This window comes from Corvus cornix, chromosome 20 (genome assembly GCF_000738735.6).
Source record: "Corvus cornix cornix isolate S_Up_H32 chromosome 20, ASM73873v5, whole genome shotgun sequence".
NCBI lineage: Eukaryota > Metazoa > Chordata > Aves > Passeriformes > Corvidae > Corvus > Corvus cornix.
Genome location: NC_046349.1, coordinates 13746754 through 13766719, shown reverse-complemented (window position 1 = coordinate 13766719; position 19966 = coordinate 13746754). Strand labels below are relative to the sequence as shown.

The 19966-nt window shown below is 46.4% G+C and overlaps 1 long non-coding RNA gene across 4 annotated transcripts in view; it reads left to right on the top strand.

Moving 5' to 3' along the window:
- The window catches only part of LOC104687597, a 91695-nt gene extending 72194 nt beyond the window's left edge, over nucleotides 1-19501 (top strand). For 3 of the 4 annotated variants that reach the window (XR_002045024.3, XR_751564.4, XR_002045023.3), the window contains exons 6-8: nucleotides 4149-4318; nucleotides 6076-6419; nucleotides 13016-19501. This is a non-coding gene — a long non-coding RNA (uncharacterized LOC104687597). The remainder of the gene's footprint in view (nucleotides 1-4148; nucleotides 4319-6075; nucleotides 6420-13015) is intronic. The other variant, XR_002045026.3, reaches the window with a different exon arrangement.
- The last annotated feature ends 465 nt before the right edge of the window (nucleotides 19502-19966 follow it).

The following is a 19966-nucleotide window of genomic DNA, read 5'->3' as shown; positions in this document are numbered from 1 at the left end:
AGAAGGAGAAATAAGAGACTGCTGATGAGTTACATGGAAAGGTCAGAATTGACAGCAACTGTAAAGAAGAACAAAACAGCTTTAAAACCTCATCGCTTTCTGGTGATAAATAAAGAGCATGATCTCAATTATTTTGCTCTTCTAAGGACCTGTTTCAAGCGAAGATTTTTTAGTACATGCAGTTTCTCCTCTCAAAACAAAATATGTTGACAGTAAGAAGTGCTCCTTCCTTTGGGTGAGCTTTAATCCGTGAATTCTGAGAACCCAGAACCAGCGCTTGTCTCCTGCTCCCCAGGGCCTTGGATTGTACCCCACCGAGGGTTGTACACGTGCAGTGACAGCCGGGATGTGCCTCTGTGTGTTCCATGAAAACGCTGTCGTGGTGAGGGGACCACACGAGTCCCAGCGAGGGCTGGGAAAGCAGCGGAGCAGCTGAGCTGGTGCTGGCCGCGACAAATGCGCAGGATTTATGCTCCTGAACTTTGAGCCAGTGAAAACTCGAGATCTCATCTGTTTCACCGCCACAGCAGCCGTGCCTGGGGCTCTGCAGCAAGTGTGTGTGAGCAGGGAACGGGCCCTGGATCAGCCAGCCCTGGCAGCACCACCCGAAACCTCGCCCAGCTTCATTCAGGCTTTTGTGGAGACCCTTGTGGTGCTGGATCTGTGCTCTGGGGATAACAGCCTTGCTCAAAGCAGAGCCAGAGGTGAAAATCCCACTGTGTCCCTTCTGGGACTGTGGGTGCTCTGATTTTTTACTGAGCTTATCAAATGTTACAGTAACGGAGCTGCTGAGTCTGCAGCTTCAGGAGAGAGCGGGGAGTGGAAGAGAGCACCGCGTGTTTGGTGTTGGACATCAGCCTTCCTTTGCCACCCAGCTCCTCTCCAGAGAGCCACCTCAGCATCCTTTGGGGCTCCAGGACAGGGATGTGCTGGTTAATGCCCCCAGAAACAGCCCCAAGGCCCCTCCAGTGGTGCTGGGGCTTTGCTCTGGGAGTCTCCCTGTGCTGGTGGCCAGTGGAGGCCTGGTCCAAGCCCCCTGAGCCAACACAAGGATTTCTCTCACCTGCTGGGTGCAGATGACTCATTAACCCCCAGCAAGAGCAAAACCCCTGCTCGTCCTGCAGGTGCAAATCTCATCACCAGATAAGGAACCTGGCCACGTAAACGAGAACATCACAATACACCGCTGAGCCTTAATAGCAGGCATGACATTTGAGCCCACAATTAATGAGCTCCCAGCCTACAGCCAGCCTGTCCTTTGTGGCTGGAGGTTTGACTTGGGACTCTGTGGCCTTTCAGCAGAAGCCCCGGGATTCCCCAGGGAATCAATCCTGGTTCCACTCAGGCCTCGTGTGAGGGAGGAGAAGCACGGAGGGCTCCTATATAAATTCATATTTCATGTCAAAGCCCTGGAACAAAGAGTCTTCAGCACACACACATAAATAATTAGTGTGGTTATAAGCTGGCTGGATTGCTTTTAATTGACTGGATGTATGTATTTACTGACTTTGAAGTGATGCCAAACTTCCCTGCTAAATCCAAGGAGTTGACTTTCCCTCTCCCAGTGCTTTCTATGTGCTGAGCAGTTTGCGACTTTCCCTAAGTTACAGAAGGAAAAGGCTCCCCTCTCGTGGCTGCGAAGGAAAATGGCATTTTCTGCACTGTATTCTCCACTTCCTGAGCTGCGGAGAAACAGAAATAAGTGATAGAATTCCAGCCGTCCTCCACCCCAGCACGGAGCCCTGCCAGCTGTGCTGCAGCAGCGGTTTAGCAGCCTCTGCCCTGTTTGCTTCAGGGAAAGGGAAATGTCTGAGGGGAATTGACTGAAGTTATTTAAATGACAACTAAAAGTCATGATCTGTATCGACAGCCAGAAACGTTAGAGGAGAAGAACAGATTTAAAGCTGTTTTGCATTTGCTCTTTTAAAATACTTTCTTAGTAAATGTTGACTTTTATGTGTTGGATTTATTTTGCTCTATAAAGTCCGCTCTCAGAGTGACCTGATAGATAAATGTTCAATCCATTCTGTAAATCAGAAGGCATTCATTCAGATGAGCAGGTTTTCTATTTTTATTGGGTTAGAAATGCTGACAAGCATCTGTTATTTACGGGACACCTGATTTCACTTTCAGGTTTTATTCAAAAGCAGTTTCCTGAAATTCAATTTAAAAGCCATAAAAACAGCAGCTTAAAATTATTAGTTAAAAGCTGTCTTGAAATGCTTTGGATGCATCAGGAAGAGAAGCCATAAGCTCACACAGGCACGGGTTACAATTAAAATTAGGCTTTTAGGGACTAAGGAAAGTTTTCCCAAAAGTCAGTAAACCCAAGTGCTTGTTTCTCATCAATGTGTCTGTCAGAGGTTTGGAGCTCACAGGACTCAGCCTCTCACACCTCATTTGTGTGGATAAATGGGAAGAAGAAGAGAAGTTTTCTTGCTTTTTCAGCTCCTTACTGGTTTCTCAGTGCTGAAGGACCTCTCATTGAGCACAGATGTACTGAAACTCAAATACACTGAATTTGCTTTTCTCCCTGTTCCTACTCCAAGTAAAGCTCATCTACTCATTTGACTGTCCAGCTTCTTGCAGAATTACTCCCTCGACTTTCTCTACAATATCAGCAGCAGTGATGCACTATTTGAGAATATATAATAGTTTATATAAAATTTGAAATAGCTGGTGTTTAATTTATGCCTCACTCTAAGTTGTTATTATTTCAGATTTCCTCTTTAACTTTGCATATTCTTAAAAGAAACATGCATTTTAAATAATCTGAAGAGCTTTTTCTTAAATATGTATTTGATCTATTGTAGAGACACTTAAATTCCAGGAAATAATATGATCCTTGAGATTTGATGCTGGACCTACAAAGAAATGGTAAAAGTTTTGGATTCAAGGCTATGATCTTGGACAACTCTCGAAAGGAAATACAGAAAAATGTAGTGCAGGAAAGAGGCAGTCTGAAATTAGAACTGTTGTTAACACAAATAGAACAGATTTAGAGTTTGGTTCTTACCCTGGTGCTATTTTTTATACCAAAACCAGGCTAAAATGGGAAGTCTTTTATCTAATGAAAATCCAAATACAAACAATGTCTTTTTGATTTCTAGATTTTTCTATTGAGGAAAACTTACGATGTTCAAGTTATTATTAATACTATTGTTACTGTTATTTATAATGGGATGTAGTAGGCCCAGTACTTTGACACCTACAGTAGAACTGTTCATTTTTAATTATTACTTTGTGGAACTAAACCCTGTCGTTTTGCCCTGTGTTGAGCAGATCTATTCAAACAGACCTGTGTTGTGCTTGGTGCCTCATAGCTGTGCTCAGGGACACACGAGGTGTAACTGGGGCTCCTCTGGGTGAAATGAGCTTCAGAACACAAGCTGCTGTTCTGCTCTACATTGAAGCAATAATTTATGAATCTAATTAGGCTCTGGTTTGCAAGAATGATGAATATTCACATTTTAAATAGCTGAGAAATATTAAAAATGTCTGACAGCTCTATTTGTGCCAGCTCTGAGGGTTATGGGGGAATGTTTTCCTCAGTGTGCTGAGCTTTCTCAGCATCGTTTCTGCCCCATCCCTGGAAGAGTCTGAGGCCAGGTTGGACAGGGCTTGGAGCCATCTGGGATAGTGGATCTGTCATGGCAAGGGGTTGGAATGAGGTCCCTTCCAACCTTTGAGCTTCTCCAAAAGGGTTGAACCATCTCTGAAAAACTTTCTGTTGGCCAAACCCGGCTGACTCTGAGTGCCAGGCTGACCAGCTCCAGTGGCTGTGGAAGGACAGGCTCTGAGCTGATTAATTTTTCACCTAAGTGGATCGGACAGACCAAAGGGGAGCGTGAGGAAGTGTCATTATCCCTGTTCCATGGCTGGGAATGGCAGGCAGTTACTCATTCAAAGTCACACAATAGATGTGTGGGTGCCAGATTCTGGAGATGCCAGAGATGGGATTTAAACCCAGATGTCCTGAGTGCCAGCTCAGCACTAAGTTCATAGCTATCCATCCTCTCAAAACTCCAAGAACCCCTCTGATTCATTCAGTATTTAGAACACTTTGCCTGCCATAAAGAGATACCTCAGAGAACTCTACAATTACTAATGTAACAGATGCCTTTTACTGTCCTGTTTATCTCCTTTAGGAGTGGGGGAGTTCATCCAGCCATGAAGTAAGAGAGCAGCAAAGTAACAACTACAGAGACTTTTCAGAAGCTGCTGTTCCATTGTGTCTGAATTCACTTGCCAGCAACAGCTGGGAAGTCTGTGTTAGGAGAAATCAGTCTGATCCCACTCGATGCTGCAGTGATTTCAGGTACCCTTCTGTAATATTCTTTTCTTTGGTTTCCCTTCATTCTTTGATGCATTTCTAAACATTGCAGATCATAAAAATTGTATTGTTTTCAGATTGATAAGAACCCTTCCTTACACCAGAATAATAAATGGAGCCTCTCTGGTGGATACAATTGATCTGATGTACAGCAAAGGAACACAACTCAAAAAGGGAGCCACTACCTCCAAAAAACACAGAAAGGAAAGGAGGGGGGAATCTGAATTCCGAAGACTCTAAGCATAAATTACAATGGAAGTTTATGGAGTCTTTTGGATTAAACCAAAAGCCAGCCCCATTAAACCAAATGGAGCATTCCTAATTTGACATGTTGACAAGGACAACCCTGCCTCTTCCAAAAGGGAGTTTCAAATGAATCCAGATTTATCTGATGTTCCCAACAGGGGCTGGGCTGGCTCCAAAGGAAGTGATCCAGGCCAAAAGTAAACAAGACGCACATGAAGCAGTTTGTGCCACAAGGAAAACTTCCAGGGAATATGCAGAGAGGAGAAGGGGAGCCAGCAGAATCAAAGCCCAAGATGTCTTTCCTGTCTCCTCATTATGTCCTGTTTCTATTCCTTTGGACAATGTAAATCAGAGTTTCTTCCCCATGAGACCCCTGCTCCTTCCTTTCACTCTCCTCATCTTTGCTTCCCCCAGAAGAGGCTCCATGTGCTGCCTCTCCCCAACACTCAGCTCCCCCGTGTCCTGCAGTTGCAAGGGAGCAGCCAGAGGTGCTCAGTGCTGAAGTGCTGCTCCTGCATCTGCTGAGGCTCAGCCCCAGCTCCCAGCCCTGCGAGCTGGAGCCGAGCAGCCGCGCTGCTCCCCAGAGCGTGCACACAGTGTGAATTAGGTCATGCTAAAGAGCAAATTCAGCCTTTTCCAGCTGCTCTTACTGTGGCAGACACGTATCACAGTCACTGCAGAGAGCAGGACAAGTGTCTTTTGCATTTGCATTTTGTCAAACTGGGACCAACCTTTTAATTTTCAACAAGACCCCAGGAGAGCTGTCCTGGAGAACTGGGATTGCTCAGCCTGGAGAGGAGAAGCTCTGGGGTGACCCAGCTGTGACCTTCCAGTACCTGAAGGGAGCTCACAAAAAAGATGGAAAGAGACTGTTTACAAGGGCTAGGAGTGACAGGACAGTATTTGGCATTCAGAAATCTGCTCCAGAGACGTGCAATGCCTTCTATCCACGTAACATTTAAATTTTGTGAGTCTCTCACATCAAACGACAGCAGTGCTGTTTGTCCCTGAACTGTGTCCTTTGCTGTCCCCAGTGATAACTGGATGATAATGGCTGTATTCTGGTGGAGTATGACACTTGAAAGAAATATGCTAACAGAATGAAATGTGAAAAATAGATTCCTGGTGCCCCTTGCAGCAGGGAGAACTCTTGCAAAGAGATAGCACAGGATATGGCTGCAGTATGGAAAGTGTGGAGATACTGCACATAAACCAGAAAAGTGACAATCAGTGATTTTATGTGTCTATCCCCCCCAGTCATGTTGGCTTTAATGGCAGTTTTAGGTACTGCCAAGGAAGAGGTTTTATCATATATATACAAATAGCTGTATTTATAGATCTCTATGTACACGAGTAGATAGATGTGTGTGCATTTGTGTATAAAATCCCACAAAACCACAGCTTCGTGGTCTGTCTGGTAGAGATTTATTCTGATAATACTACAGTGTATTTGCTGTATGTACTAAGGGATGTTTGTTTGTTTGTATTTTTTGTAGGTACTACAAAAGTAGCTGGATTTGGGGATTCAAACAGATGCAAAAATCCAAGGTTGGCCAGATCAGGACTTCAGCTTGCGAGGTGTGAAACACAGAGCTGGATCCCTGCAGCAGCTCTGGGGCAGTGATTCTGCTCGTCTGTCTGTGAGATGCCTTTTGACTTGCTCTCAGCCTTGGCAAGAAACTCACATTTGAGGCTTTGGCTCTCCTTCCAAGGGGGAATATTTAGGCCAATACGGACACTGGAATCTCCCAGTCCTTGAGGAACCAATAGAACCACGGGCAAGTTCCACTGAATGTTACTGGAGAGTTCGTTTTAGAATGCTTCGGAGCAGGCGGTGCAGGTGGGATTTGGGGAGAACCCGTGTGCCTGGGAGGGGAGCTCCTGCTGGGCTCGGGACACTGCACAGCCCGAATGGTGCTGGCCTTGGCCAGCAGCTCATCAGCCTCTCCCCGGAGATGGAGAGAGGGGGGATGGAGGGAGGGTGACTCACAGGGGTGTCTGAATCATCGGGGCTTCCCCGGGGCGAGGCAGGACTGGACTCGGGGCCCTGCCGCGTGTCCGGGCAGGGATGGACGGAACAGCTTCCAGCTCCCCGGACCTCAGGAACGGGAACAGCCTCCTCCCACGGGCCTGGGGGTACCCACAGGTGGCAAACAGGGAAGGGATGTCCTCTCCTACATGACACTGGTACCAGTGGTTCCTGTGAGTTGTGTTTGCTCTCCGGTTCCAGGTCGGGCAGGTTCCCTGCGGACTCTGTGGGCTGTGAGCGGCTGCTGGGAGCTGCTCTGCTCTCCTGGCATCACCCCCTGCTTCCACCCACCCCTGAAAATCATCTCTGGCCCAAATTGGAGCTGTGAGCTGTACCACATGCTCTAAATGAAGTGCTAATTAAATACTTGTACTTAATGTAGACAACATTTCTTTGAGAAGGCTGTAATGCACTGCAGATGTCCCGAATCCCTTGGAGAACAGCACAGGGAACAACGTGCATGTTGTGTCCCTCTCTGAGGTAGGGATGGAACCTGGGTGGTTGTGACTGGTAAGGCCTAATGCTGCAACAGCCCCTGTCTGATCCAAATTCCCACACACGTTCTCCCACAGTGGCCTCAGGATCGGGAATGCTGCAGGTGCTTCCATCTGGAGGCACACTTGGACACGTGGGAGGGAAATGGTGGAGATGTGGAACTTAATGGGTACCCAGAGTCCTGAAGAAAACAAGTAAGAACTGGTGGATGCTGCAGAAAAGGACCTCAGTGTCCTGGGTGGGGCCCCAGCCGTGCAGGAGGAGCTGGCAAGTGGTTCCTGGCTCGGGCAGGCCCAGTGCAGACAGAGCTCCACACCAAAGGACCTGGGAGGCTTTGGGTTTAGCACTAAAGCCCTTTCTGGCAACAAGAGAAAGGCTGAAGACCCAGCTCTGGAGTAGCTGGTGGCTCTGCTGAAGTTCTTGCCACTGAAATCATGGTAGTTCCTTAGGTTTCAGGGTCAGCAGCCATCAGGCCCAGGAGAGCCACATTCCCCAGGTTTTGGGATGTGCTGAGCCATTAACGGACTGTGTGTCCAAGTCCATTTCCAGCCCAGACTGCCCGTGAGCAGCTGGTTCCCATGAAAGCTCTGCTGGGCTTAAGTCCAGCTCCAGCTCTGTCTTGAGGGAAGGGTTGGAGCAAAATGGGTGTCTTTGTGCAGAGCCAGGCTGGGCTCCATGAGACAAACGCAGGGCTGTGCGTGCAGGGGTTCCATCTTCCAGCATGGATTGTGCTTATTGTGCAATGTTAGACCAGTTATTTTTATTACTTATTTATTTATTATTATTTATTGTTGTTACTGAGTGAAGCCAGCATGTTCCTTGCTGGAAGAAGGACCAATGTGGACTGTACTGCACTGAGATCCTGCCTGCAGTGCCCAGAGTCTGCAGGTGAAAAGAGTCTGCAGGAGTGCAGGTGAAAGAGTGTAAAGAGTATGAAAGCTGCTCCTGTAAAAATTCATGGACTATTTCCTCGTTTCTTTCAAAATGGTTTGGCAATGTGGGGAGTGCTTTTCAGGGTTCTGTGCTCTCTTGGGAGGAAAAGGAGGTAGAAATCTAAGAAGATGCAGGAATAAGAGAAAGGGGGAAGAGAGAGCAGATGGTGAGGTGGAGAGCTTCCCTTAAGCAAGTATTGCACATTGAGGATGTGAATTCAATTGCCTGTTGCTATTTATTGTGACCACATAAAATTCAAAGTACTTGAGTATTTAAATAGTTATAGATTCAGAGATGAGTCATGAAGCAGAGCTGATCTTCTATCTGTGGCCATGGTGGTGAATGGTTTCTTTGCAAGGATCTTATTTCCACCTTCTCTGCTTTAGTGGCATTGTCATTCTCAGATTGTTTTGTTATAGAGAAAAGGACAAAATGAATAAAATGAATGCTTCTGAGGCTCTGTTATTACAGGCTCACACACTGCTGCCCAATATTGCAGAGATATTCCAAGTTCTCACTCTCCAAAGAGAATTCATTGAGAGACAGGGTTACCTCCTCACTCTGCTTTTGTTGGACATTTCAAGGGGAATTTTTACTGCTGTTGGTGAGCAGGTCTCTGAGTCAAGTCTCATTTTGCACATCTTTTGCCAAGAGACAAAGTGTCATTGGTGTGATAGGCACTGCAGGCAACCTGCACAAGGCGGGGAGTGCAGGGGAGTGTACCCAGTGGTATGAACTTCCAAAAAAAAGAGAATCCTGCGAAGTTCAGCTCTGCATGTGGAAATGGATCTGATTTTAATTTTTCAAGGTTAATTCTCCTAATATTTCTGGGTAGGACAATCTAGAATAGGCTGAAATTTGTGCCGTAAATAGGATCATTCACATGAGATGTATTTTGACACGAAATGTTCTCTCTTGCCCAGAGGCCAGGCAGCTCTCAGGCAGCTCCTCAGCCCTGGAACCATTTGTCGTGGTGCCATGGTGGTTTTCTCTTCCCCCAAAAGAAGAGTCAAGTTTGAGAGAAGACAGATCCTTGTCCCAAGGATGATGTTGGAGCCAGGGACCTCAAACAGAGGCTGCTTTTGGAAGAGGGATGTTGAGGGTTGTTAATGCTGGAGAGGGAACTGACTCATCACATCATCAATTCTGCTCCTCTGCCAGCACAGCACAAAACCTCTTTTATCATCACACTCTCTCTTTCTTCTTCAGTTCTTTTTAAAAGGAGTTTAAAGCTGCTCAGTGCTCTTGCCTTGCCCAGCCTGTTGCAATTCTCTGGTTGCTGACTCCACTATGGGGTGATGGAGCCCCTCTGCCCTGTGCAGGAAGACTCTCCCCATCCTCCAGGACAAGGCAGGGATGAATTTCGTGGCTCCTCACGCTGAGCTGCATGCAGACCCCTCAGATGTAAGGAAACTGAGCTTTCCCATGTGAGTCCTTTGCCTTAATCCTGCTCTGTGAGCTGCAGCGAGCTCTGTTTGTGTGAGCAGGGACAGCAGCAAGGCCCTGGCTGTGGAATTGCCACGCCGGCTCCGTGGGGCCCAGCTGGTACCAGTTTGCTGGGAGAGTTTCGGGAGCGTGCCAGCAACAGGCGGCTGCTGGGAGAGCTGGAACTGCTGCTCCTCTCCCCACATCTGCGTTTGATTTTCAATCAGAGTTGGTTGGTGAAAAGCCAACTAATCTACAGTGCTCAGGGAGGTTTTTTGTTTGTTTTAAAGGGGCTGGTTGAGTACCACAAAATTGGTTTTTAATACATTTTTCCCCCTGAATTATAAGTACTTTTGGATATAGAGTATTTCATATGCATCTTATGGGGAAATTATTGTTCTCCATTATTTGTTTGTAGCAGTATCTATATGTTAAGCAGGCCCAAGACCTTCCTGTACCAGGGGAACACAGAGCACAGCAAAATGGGAAATCCAATGGTCCTCATGGCACCAGGGATGCTGCTGGGGGCGGGGTGCCTCTTGTCCATCTTCTGGAGCCAGGGAACCTGAGAAGTTTGACTTCTGTGAGAACCAGAGGAGGTCACAGGTTTTATATGAAACTTCTGGCACTTTGTTCAGACTGGTGTCACATCCTCTTCCATTTGTGCTGTTGTGGCAGATGAGGAATTGGCTTTGTACTGAAGATCCATGAAAAATCACTGTTTAATCAGGAACTTCAAAGGAGCGGGAAAACGATCCATCTATGATTCAACCATCTTAAGCTTTAGGGGACAAGTCTGGTACCAAAAAGAAAAAGAACAGAAGGTCTTGGATCACAGAGGTTTTCATTCTTTTATGGCAATTTCTCTGTGACTGCAGTAACAGAAAACACTGGCCTGTAACTGACACAGGCCACTGAAGGACTTCTGCTATTGCTTGCTGGCCTTTATTTAGCCAAGGCTTCATTTGATATGTCACACCATTTGAGAGTCATTCTTCAAGTGGAGCATACAGGTACTGCTGGAAATTGCTGAACCAATCACCCCTGGAACAACAGCTTCCTCTGAGTGTGGGGAGCCCTGGCTGGGGGAGGCAGGGGGCATCAATCACACTGACAAAGAAATAACATAAAAGGTAAAACCAGCCCATGGAGCACAGCAGTCGCACTGTGAACCATTCCCAGTCACACCTCAGTGCTTTGTACCTGTACTTTAATGTGAGTTAGTGCAAATCAGTGTGAAAATCCCCCTTGGTCACCCTGTGTATTACACACCCTGCACCCACACAGCCCTGGGTGCTTCCTGGGATCCCAGACACCTTCTCTCCATTGGATAAATGTGATCTTTCAGTCTGCAGAAGTTACACTCCTTTTTGTTAATATGATTATTATTCTATAGCTGGTGATTTTTTGGCTACAGGTGCAGGCTTTAGTGATGAAAATCCACAAGCCCCAGCCTTGCTCTGCCAGCAGGTGTGACAAGCAATAGTTTGACTTGTTAGAGAAGTGGCTTAAAAATCTGAAAATAATGACTGTGTGCTTGTAGAGCAAAGCCCAGCCTCCAGGAGCCCACATTTCTTTCTGCTGTATGGCAAAAGCTTGAAAGGTCCCTTAATAATTGACAGCCCAAGCTAAAATCTCTAATTCCTTTCTGGCTCGTTGTCTTTTTGCCATCAAAGATTGTAACTCCAGGGACAGGTTCTTCTCTGCCTTTCGTGGAAAGTGGAACACACAGAATTTTACATCTCTATTTGTTTCAGTCTCTTTGTGGGGCATTTTTAGGGAGCTGGGATAGCTTGGCCTGTCTCCTGTGGTGTACGTGGGGGCAGTACCAATGTAAGATGAGCAATTTTAGCTTTTTAAGGTTCTTAATTGAAATTTAGGGTTCTTAATTGCAATTTAAGGTTTTTAGTTGGAATTTCTTTCCTGCCTCCATGCTTGGCCTTCCGAAAATGGGTTCCTTTCTTTAATTCTTTTTTAAGGAAGGAAGGAAAAGCGTTGAACTTGTGTCTGGCCTGTTCTGTTTGAACAGAGCCCTGTGTGTTACCCCCCAGCACACAAAGGGGCTCTGTCCAGGGAGAGTTGGCTGGGAGGGTCCTTATTCAGGATCCTTCATCCCTCGTGCAGCCAGGGCAGATTTACAGCAGTGAAGCTGAGGAAGGGGAACAGCAGGCCCATGGTGTGAGGCAGGGCTGGGGTTATTTATGAAGATGTGCTGAGGAGCAGAGGAAGATCTGCCAGCCTGGCTCTGCAGGGTGCTGGTGGCCGGTGACATGTCACAGTGACAGCTCAGGGCTCCTCAGACACTGGAGTCTCCTTTGGAGGACAGGACGTGTGGGAAGGGAGTCCAATGGTGAGACATTTCTTGGACAGTAAAATCAGTTAAAGGAAATAATGCTCCTGCTGCTCCTGCTTATGTGAAGCCTCAGGACCTTCACCAGGCCAGGAAGCCACGGGAAGAGGTTCAGTTCCCTCTTGGCTCATTTTCTCCAAGCAAAATAAATGCCAAATGCATCAGAGGGGATGCAGGGATGAATGGGGAATGTGCTTTGTGGAGTCAGCAATTCCTCCTCCTTGAGGGGCTCAGATCTTCGCCTTCCCCTGTGACTCTGCTGGGTTTCAGTGAGGGACCAGCAGCAGCTCTGGTTGTTACCCAGGAGCCCAAATCCAGGCCAGGCTCGGCCCAGCTCCAGCAGGAGCATCCTGGGGCTGGGCTGAGCTGGGCTCAGGGTGTGCAGTATCTGCTGCTCCTTCACAGATCCGCAGCTTTCCATGGCAATATTTGCTCAGCAGCCAACTGCCAGGTCATGAGGAAGCCTTCTCACACTCCCTGTGTGCTGGTGGTGTGTGTTAGAGGAGAAATTGCATCTCTTGGCACTGGTGGAGAGGAGAGCTGCTCTGGTTTCCGAGGCGTTGCTTCTCGGTGAGTGTCTCCAGCTGCTGCTCTCCCCTCACCCAGGGCACTGACTCATGCTTTTTGCCATCACAATAAGTCTGTTTTCATAAACAAAATTAAGTGCGCTGTGTTTATTCATTAGGGAGATTTGAAGTCTCTCAGCAACCAAGAAATATACTTCGTGGGATGAACTCCTCTCCCTATTCCCCCTTTTGTCTTTTAACAGCTAAATTTTAAAAAAAAAGGTTTGGCAAAACACTGGCCTGACGCTCTCAGGGGGTCATTCTGTGTCTGTGGTGTGCAGCACCTCGAGTGAGGGTTGTTCACTGCCAGCCGGGTTCGTACAGCTCAGGGACTCGGGGCTGTACAGAGGGACATTTCAAATTGCACAGAGATGAATGGGAACACCGGGGCAGTGAATGAACCAGGCTTTAAACAGCACTGCAGGTGAGCAGAGCACAGCGAGGGTCCTGGGGCCAGAGGGAGAGAGCTTTGTCTGGCACCTGGGTGTGCCAGTGGCTTCCTTACGGCTGCTGTGGGCAGGACTGGGCAGGGCAGAGCCAGGCACGGCTGCGATGTGCCAGCGCCCTGCTGGCACTGCCAGTGCTGCTGCTGCTCTCTGTGGGGTCACCTCATCCCAGTCCCTCCTCTCCTCCCACAGGGAACACAGCTGGACCCAGCCCCTGATCCCAAGGGGGATGAAATCCAGTTTGCCTCCAGCGCTGGCAGATTTTCACCTGGATCCACAGCCAGGTGAGAGCTTCCTGCAGCCACACCGTGCCAGGACTCTCCTTTCAGGAGTCACTCCTCCTGCCACCTGGGATTACTGACACAGGGGAACACAAGCGAAGCAGCTCAATGGCCCAGGTATGATGTCAGACACACAGAGGGTAACCCCAGCCTCCAAACCAGAGAGGTCTGGCTTTGAACGGGGGTTAATAAAGCCTTTTTATTACAGGGTAGAAAATACACCTTGTATTTCTGCCCATAACAGCTTCTCAGTGACTGCCTGATTAGTATGCAGATGTTGTACCCACTGAAGCAGGAATAAATATGGAATTTGCTGTCTTTGCAGCAGGATTTTGCCCATTCTTGAAATCCCACTTTCTACCACATACCAGAAATGAAGTGAATACCTTTCTGCTTCAGGGGGATCCATGAATCAGAAACAAAGCACAGCAGAACAACAGGCTGGTGTTTCTCCTCCTGCAGCACCAGGAATGCTGTGCCAACAGCAGCAATGTCCAGGTGTCCTGTGGTTTCCATGGCAGAGGATTCCATGGGACCTGAGCACAGCAGCTCATGGGCAGAACCTCGGGGTCATTCCTTGCGCAGAGGAGCTGCAGCCACCTCAGATCCATGAATGATGGGGAGCAGGAGCATGGACACTGATCCAGGCTCAGACTGCTGACAACAGGGGTTTGTCCCCAGTTATCATTGCTGGAGCTGGGGCTTCGGATGAGTCCCTTCCCCATGCCTCAGTTTCACCATCTGTACAAACAAAGTCATAACACTTCCTTGAGAAATTTGTGCTGTGTGGGTGAAAAAACACACTGGATAACGCCAAGGAATTTTGTAATTTTTAAATGTTTAAACTTTGGAATGTTTGGATTTCTCTGTGACTGACAGTGAACGTAGGGGGTCCTCTGGCTCCAGTCCCAGGTGGAAAACTGGATGCAGTGGCACAGGCAGGAAATTGTTGGACAGCAAAGCACCATGTCTGAAGTGTAACCAGATGAACTGTCCTGTTAGATTGTCCTGAGCCTGTGTCTGACCATGATTCCTCAAAGGAAGCCTCTTCACCTGCAGCCACGCTCTCCTTGGTGAGGCAACAAACACCATTTTAGTGCTTTCCTATTTGTGCTGCTGGAAAATGCTCTGGGTAAAGCCATGACTGGTGAGTGAGTACATCTGATTTTCAGCTCCTTCCAGGGCAGCCTCCAGCTCTGTTGTTTATAGAACATGCAACAGATGAGATCGATGCAGAGTGAATTGTTCTCTTCATCACCTTCAGGGGGTTCTGCTCCTCCTCCTGAGAGCCAGGGAGTCCCTGTCGGGGGCTGCTCTTTGCAGACCTTGTGTGAGGCTCTCAGATGACTCCAATGCCTTTCCAAAGAGGTCCTGGTTCCTTCCAAATCTGCAGTTTCAGAACCTAAACCCGCTCCAGACACAGAAGGGATTGCGTGGGCCAGTGATGGGCTGCAGGTCCCCGATGGCTCTGCACCAGTGCCAGGGCAGGTTCCGAGGGCTCACCCAGCCAAGGCCAGTGCCAGCTGCTGCCCCGGGGGTTGCCATGGCCAGGCCACCCCCTGGTCCCTCGGGGGTCTCTCCAGGTGGGCTCCCAGCCCTGGGGCTGTGGCTGGGACCGGCGCTGAGCTCAGCTCCCTGCAGATGGCACTGCCATCCTGTGCTGAGGAACCTGCCCTGCCACTCTCCCGGCCTTTCTCCTTGCTCGGGGAAGCAAAAAACCACTCAACCCTCTCTGCAGTGTAAAGAGCACATTTTCTGTCAGCTTTGCTGTAGTCCCAGCCTGCAGCTGAGAGGGAGCAGTGACGTTCTGAGGCAAAGCGAGGCCCATTCCCAGAGCAAAGCCTAGAAAATCGGACAATCATTTAGGCTGGAAAAGACCTTTAGGATCCCCGATTCCAGCTGTTAATGTAACGCTGCCAGTGTGAGCTACGTGGTCACAGCCCCATTACATTTATTCCTTCCATTTATTCTTCATGCTGTTTGGCCTTTATAAGGGTGGATGGAGCCAATGTGGTTTCTTGTAAGAGCCCTTTATAAAAGCCAACCAAATCCTGATTTATGGAACTGTTTGAGTTTGGAACTGGGGAAGAGAATAAAGGAAAGGAGAGAAAGGTGTTCCTGGCTGAGCTGGTCACTGGAGAATGAAAAGGGAAAGGTCTCAGCTTTACCCCCCTGCTTTTCCTTTAGTGAAGCCCATCATGGAAAAGCTTGGAAATTAAACATCATTTGGGCTTTGATGTCAGGGGTCTGCTTGTGCTGGGGGTATCAGGCAGCTAAGGAGGCGTTCATGGCACTGCTTGTCTTTCAATAATGTTGTATAAAGCGTCCATGAAAAATACACTCAGGCCAACCTAAAACTGCAGGTCAAGCCCAGGGGTGTGAGGAGTTAAACTGCAGTTTGTTACTGCTTATTTCTTACCCTCTAGTGCCCAAGGCAGAGCCCAGCCCTTAAAACAGTTAATAACATTTAGAACTTCTTTAATGGCATTCAACCCCAGAGCTGTTCAGAAATGATGCAGCTGGCAGAGGAAGGGTTCCTGAAGAAAACAAGGCTGGCATGGTGGACGTTGGCTGCTCCCCACACCCCATCCCTGGCCTGAAATCCACTGCATCCAAAATCCCTGGGCGGAGCCGAGCTCTCACAGGTAGTTAGACAGCTGGTAGACTGCAAAGCTCAGAAAAATCCAGCCTTCTACTGTTTGTGTGTATGTCTGTGCAACAGATAATGTTTTATTTTAGTGGCTGCCTCTGTGCCCTCCTTGATATGGCTGTGATTTGGTCTGTGGAATAAAGAGGTGCCTGGCTATGGCCACTCGTGTGCAGGGTGGCTCCTGCCAGCCTCTCCCACCTCCCTTTCCCAGGTTTTTAGGGCAAGTGATCCCTCACAACCTCAGCAATTTTGCTGTGCAGTTTTGCCCTTTGGGTCAGTAGGAGCTCAAATCCTCTGCTGTGGCTTTGCCTTCCCTAAATAAAATTAATTCAAGCCCCTGAGTTCACTGAGATGATGAATTCAGAGGAGCAGCCAGTCCAAGTAAGGCACAGGGACAGGGAGGATGAGGATGGTGTTGGGTGGGAGCTCCTCTTCCCTTGGAGCAGCCCAGTTGAGCGTGGCCACCTGAGCAAGCCAGTGATGATGTATTTAGAAAAGAATCTGCTCTGAAACTGAAAGGCAGCTTCTTAAATTGACTGAATTACATTTGTATTTCAAAAAAGAAAAAGAAGCTGTAAATCGCGTATTTACACAGCGGAGCACGCGAGTGCTCATACGAGACCCAGATGTTCATTAGAAACATGGATTTTTCTTCCTTGCTGCTACCCTGAAAACTGGGAAAAAAATCAGCTGTGTTGAAGGGTTACAAAAGAGCGAGTTAAGTCTACAAAATCCAGGAAATTTCCCGTTAAGACGAAAAATCTGGGGTACTGTTGTAGTCCTTTAATTCAGCCCCAAGACATAAATTAAAGCCAGAGGATCAGGTCAGGTGCTCAAGTTCTCAGACTGTAGCTGTGGAATTTCCAGGTTAAGTTACTTAAATTTTCCTGTTGCTGAATAAAGCTAAAACCCTATATGCCATATATTTGCTCATCATAAAATGTTCTCTCCTAGCCAGTAACAGCTTCTTTGTTGGCGAAGCCTGTCTGGTTTGTGAGGCTCCCAGCCTTTGTACAGGGTTTGGGAGTTAAGAACTTCCACATGGCCCTTGCTCTGAGGCTTTTGTGAATAAGCAAAGCAAAGCACTCGCTCCATGGCCAACAAATGCATGGAATATGGTTTGAATTCTCTGGTTTTAAATGCAAAGGATAATATTGATTTTGTTAAGGTAAATGTCTTTAATTGAATGCTGTATAAACTCGACTCTCTCTGGGCCATAATGGGCTCTGGGCATCCCTCCAGCACAGCAGTATGAAAATGTCTCTTTTAGTGTCTCCAGTAGAGAAATGCAGAATTAAGAGATGAAAAAAAGTGACGTGGAGTCCATCCCCAGTCTCTAAAAAGGCATGATGCAGGAGGACATTTACATAGCTGGAAATTATTGCTTTATTACGGTCAAGACTCTGCAGTAGCTGTTGATGTGGATTGTTTGGGGCTTTTTGTTGGGATGGTGGGAATAGAAAATTAAAAGAGGGAAAACAGACATTAAGAGAAAATGAAGAAGTCTCAGTGTGGCTCAGTCTCATCCACAGAACCTGGGTGGGATCCTGACACAAAGAGGAGCTCAGCAGCTCATTGATGATGAAATGCTCTGTACTCTGCACCTTTTGCACATCCCATTCCTGAGCATTTAGGATGGTGACAAGGACAAGAAGACAAGTGGGTGACTCATGATATTCATTTATCAAAGGCAGTAAAGGTATTTAAGAACAGACCAAACACTCTTGCAGTAGATGATGCCCTTTCATTTATTGCTAATCTACCATAGTACAGGCAATATATAAAAATACTTTACAGATAGCAAAAAATCATTACATTGGAGGTTAACAACGTTGTTGTAGGAATGTGAATGATATAAACCCCTTTTCAATTGTGAGTCAGGGTTTTGAACAAGCAATTTGATTCAAAAGACACCTGTTAGGATGATGGGAGTGACAAACGCTCACTCGTGTGCCTATTAAAATATGGCTTTACCTGAACACCCAGGGCAGGCCTGGACTTTGGGGGGAATCACTTCCTAATTACAGACAAAAACCTGAGTGCCAGGCAGGCCAGCACTGTTCAGACTCTCTGTGCCCAGGTGTCACCAGCACACTGGGCCAGGCCCTGCTCAGAGCAGGGGCAATCCTGCAGTAACTGCTGATTCCAACAGCACAGCTGGGGATTCCTGGGTTTTAAAAACATTATTCATTTCTGAGACACAGTCCTTCTGGAGCTTTCTACCCAGTGTTGCTATTTTATGCATTACAGAAGGAAACTCACCCCCACCTTTTCCCCAGGTAACCACTCTCTGCAGTCAAGATCATCTTTTACAGCATCAGCACCTTCAGGTGAAATTTATTGCAATGTGCAGGTACTAATTTATATTTTTATACCCCTGAAACAATGAAAATGGCTAAACAAACCTTAAACAGACCAGAGTGGGTTTGATTCTGGCTGGTAGTTACAGAAGTTGGTATCAGCTGTCACCCCTGCAGTTATAACACAGCAGGTACTACAGATACAGATGCCAATCTTATGTCAAACGTTCCCAAAGGTGGATTATTCATTCTGAACTGAGATGAATAAAGAATTACAACCTTCCACGTGTGGTGGCAGAGTGCTGCCTCACAGGTAAGAAACCACTGCAATGTAAATGATGAGGAAGAGTTGATTTCTGGAGAATTTTACAATTCACCCCATCGAGACCCAGCGGTGGCATCTCTTCCTATTGCACAGGAATATGGAACATAAATAACAAACACTCAGAACTGCAGCTAAACTGGAACATCAGATGATTTAAGTGGTGCAAAAATGATGAGGATCTGAATCAGTTTAAGATTTGAAATTAAGACAGTCATTTTCTTGAGTCCCATCTGGCAGAAAATTGTTCCCTATTAAGTAGCAATTTGGAAAGAAATGCAGGGGAAAAAGTCAGATTGAAATATTTAGAAACATATTTCTCAAGCGTTTAAAGCTGTCTTTGAAGTCTTTGGGAAATTTATCAAATACATCTTTTTTTAGGACAACAACAATTCAACAACAATTGCATAGAAAAGTAAGGCATTCAGAAAATGAAAATTGATCCTTTATAAATACTAACCTTAATCCAAAAGTTATTGCATATTTGGTCAGACAAAAAGCACAGTCACTTTTTTTTTGGTAAAGATATGGATTACAAAATACACTTTAAAAAACATGCTAGCTACTTTGAGAACCGGTTTAGATATGTTATGAAGCAGCAGCTTTTTATACAATACAGAATAACATAGTGCTGGTTTTGGGAATACTCTACATTCAGGAAATGCTGTATTCCTACAGGGAGAATGGAAGGGATACATATTTACATGGATACAAATAAAGCAAGTGCAAAACCCATGACTCTTCTACATTCTTTCTACCAATAAAAACAACATACATGAGACACTTTCACTCCATTGCTGTTGCTCAGATCTTACATTTTGCTCATTCTCATGGAGAAAAACAAAAACAGGACTTCATATTTCATTGCAAGTATCTTCACAAGCAATTGCTCTCCTGGCAAACTCGACTTCCAACACTCATAACAGACAAAAAAAAATCTTCCTGATATCTGCCCACTCCCAATCCACTCTCAGACTGTTTACATATCATGAATGATGGTTTTTATTCTACGTATATTTGATGCAGAAGTTTATAGAAGCTCCTCCTGTATTTGCAGCCAAAGCTTGGATGGAAAAATGGAAATTAAAAAAAAAAAAATAAACACACACACACAACACAAATAAAGAGATGAACTTTTGAGTTCCAATGAGCCCCATGAACTTCATGGTGCAACTTTGATGGAAAATGCATTAGAGTTGTTCACCCTGCAGACAAGATATTTGTAGGCCTTTGGTACAATGGCAGGAAGGCACTGTGGTGAAACATTCAGATAACTGAGGAAAGACAGAACTTCCTCATGTGCAAATATGGCTATCTTCCAGATGAAGTGAGAACAAATTGCTCACAAAATGCTATTAACTCTTCCAAGGTTAAGCTTGTGCTTCTACAGAGAGAAAGTTGTATTAACAAAAATATTAATACTGGAAAAACACTGCTCAGCAAGAACAGGAAATAATTTAGTACTGTATATATTGAAATTCTTCAGCCTAGCTATATGATTTTAACATATCAGCTTCCTTTTTAAAGAGACAACAATGCACAACACTATGTCTGAGGATGCTCCTTTTCTCTGGAAATAAATATAAAGTT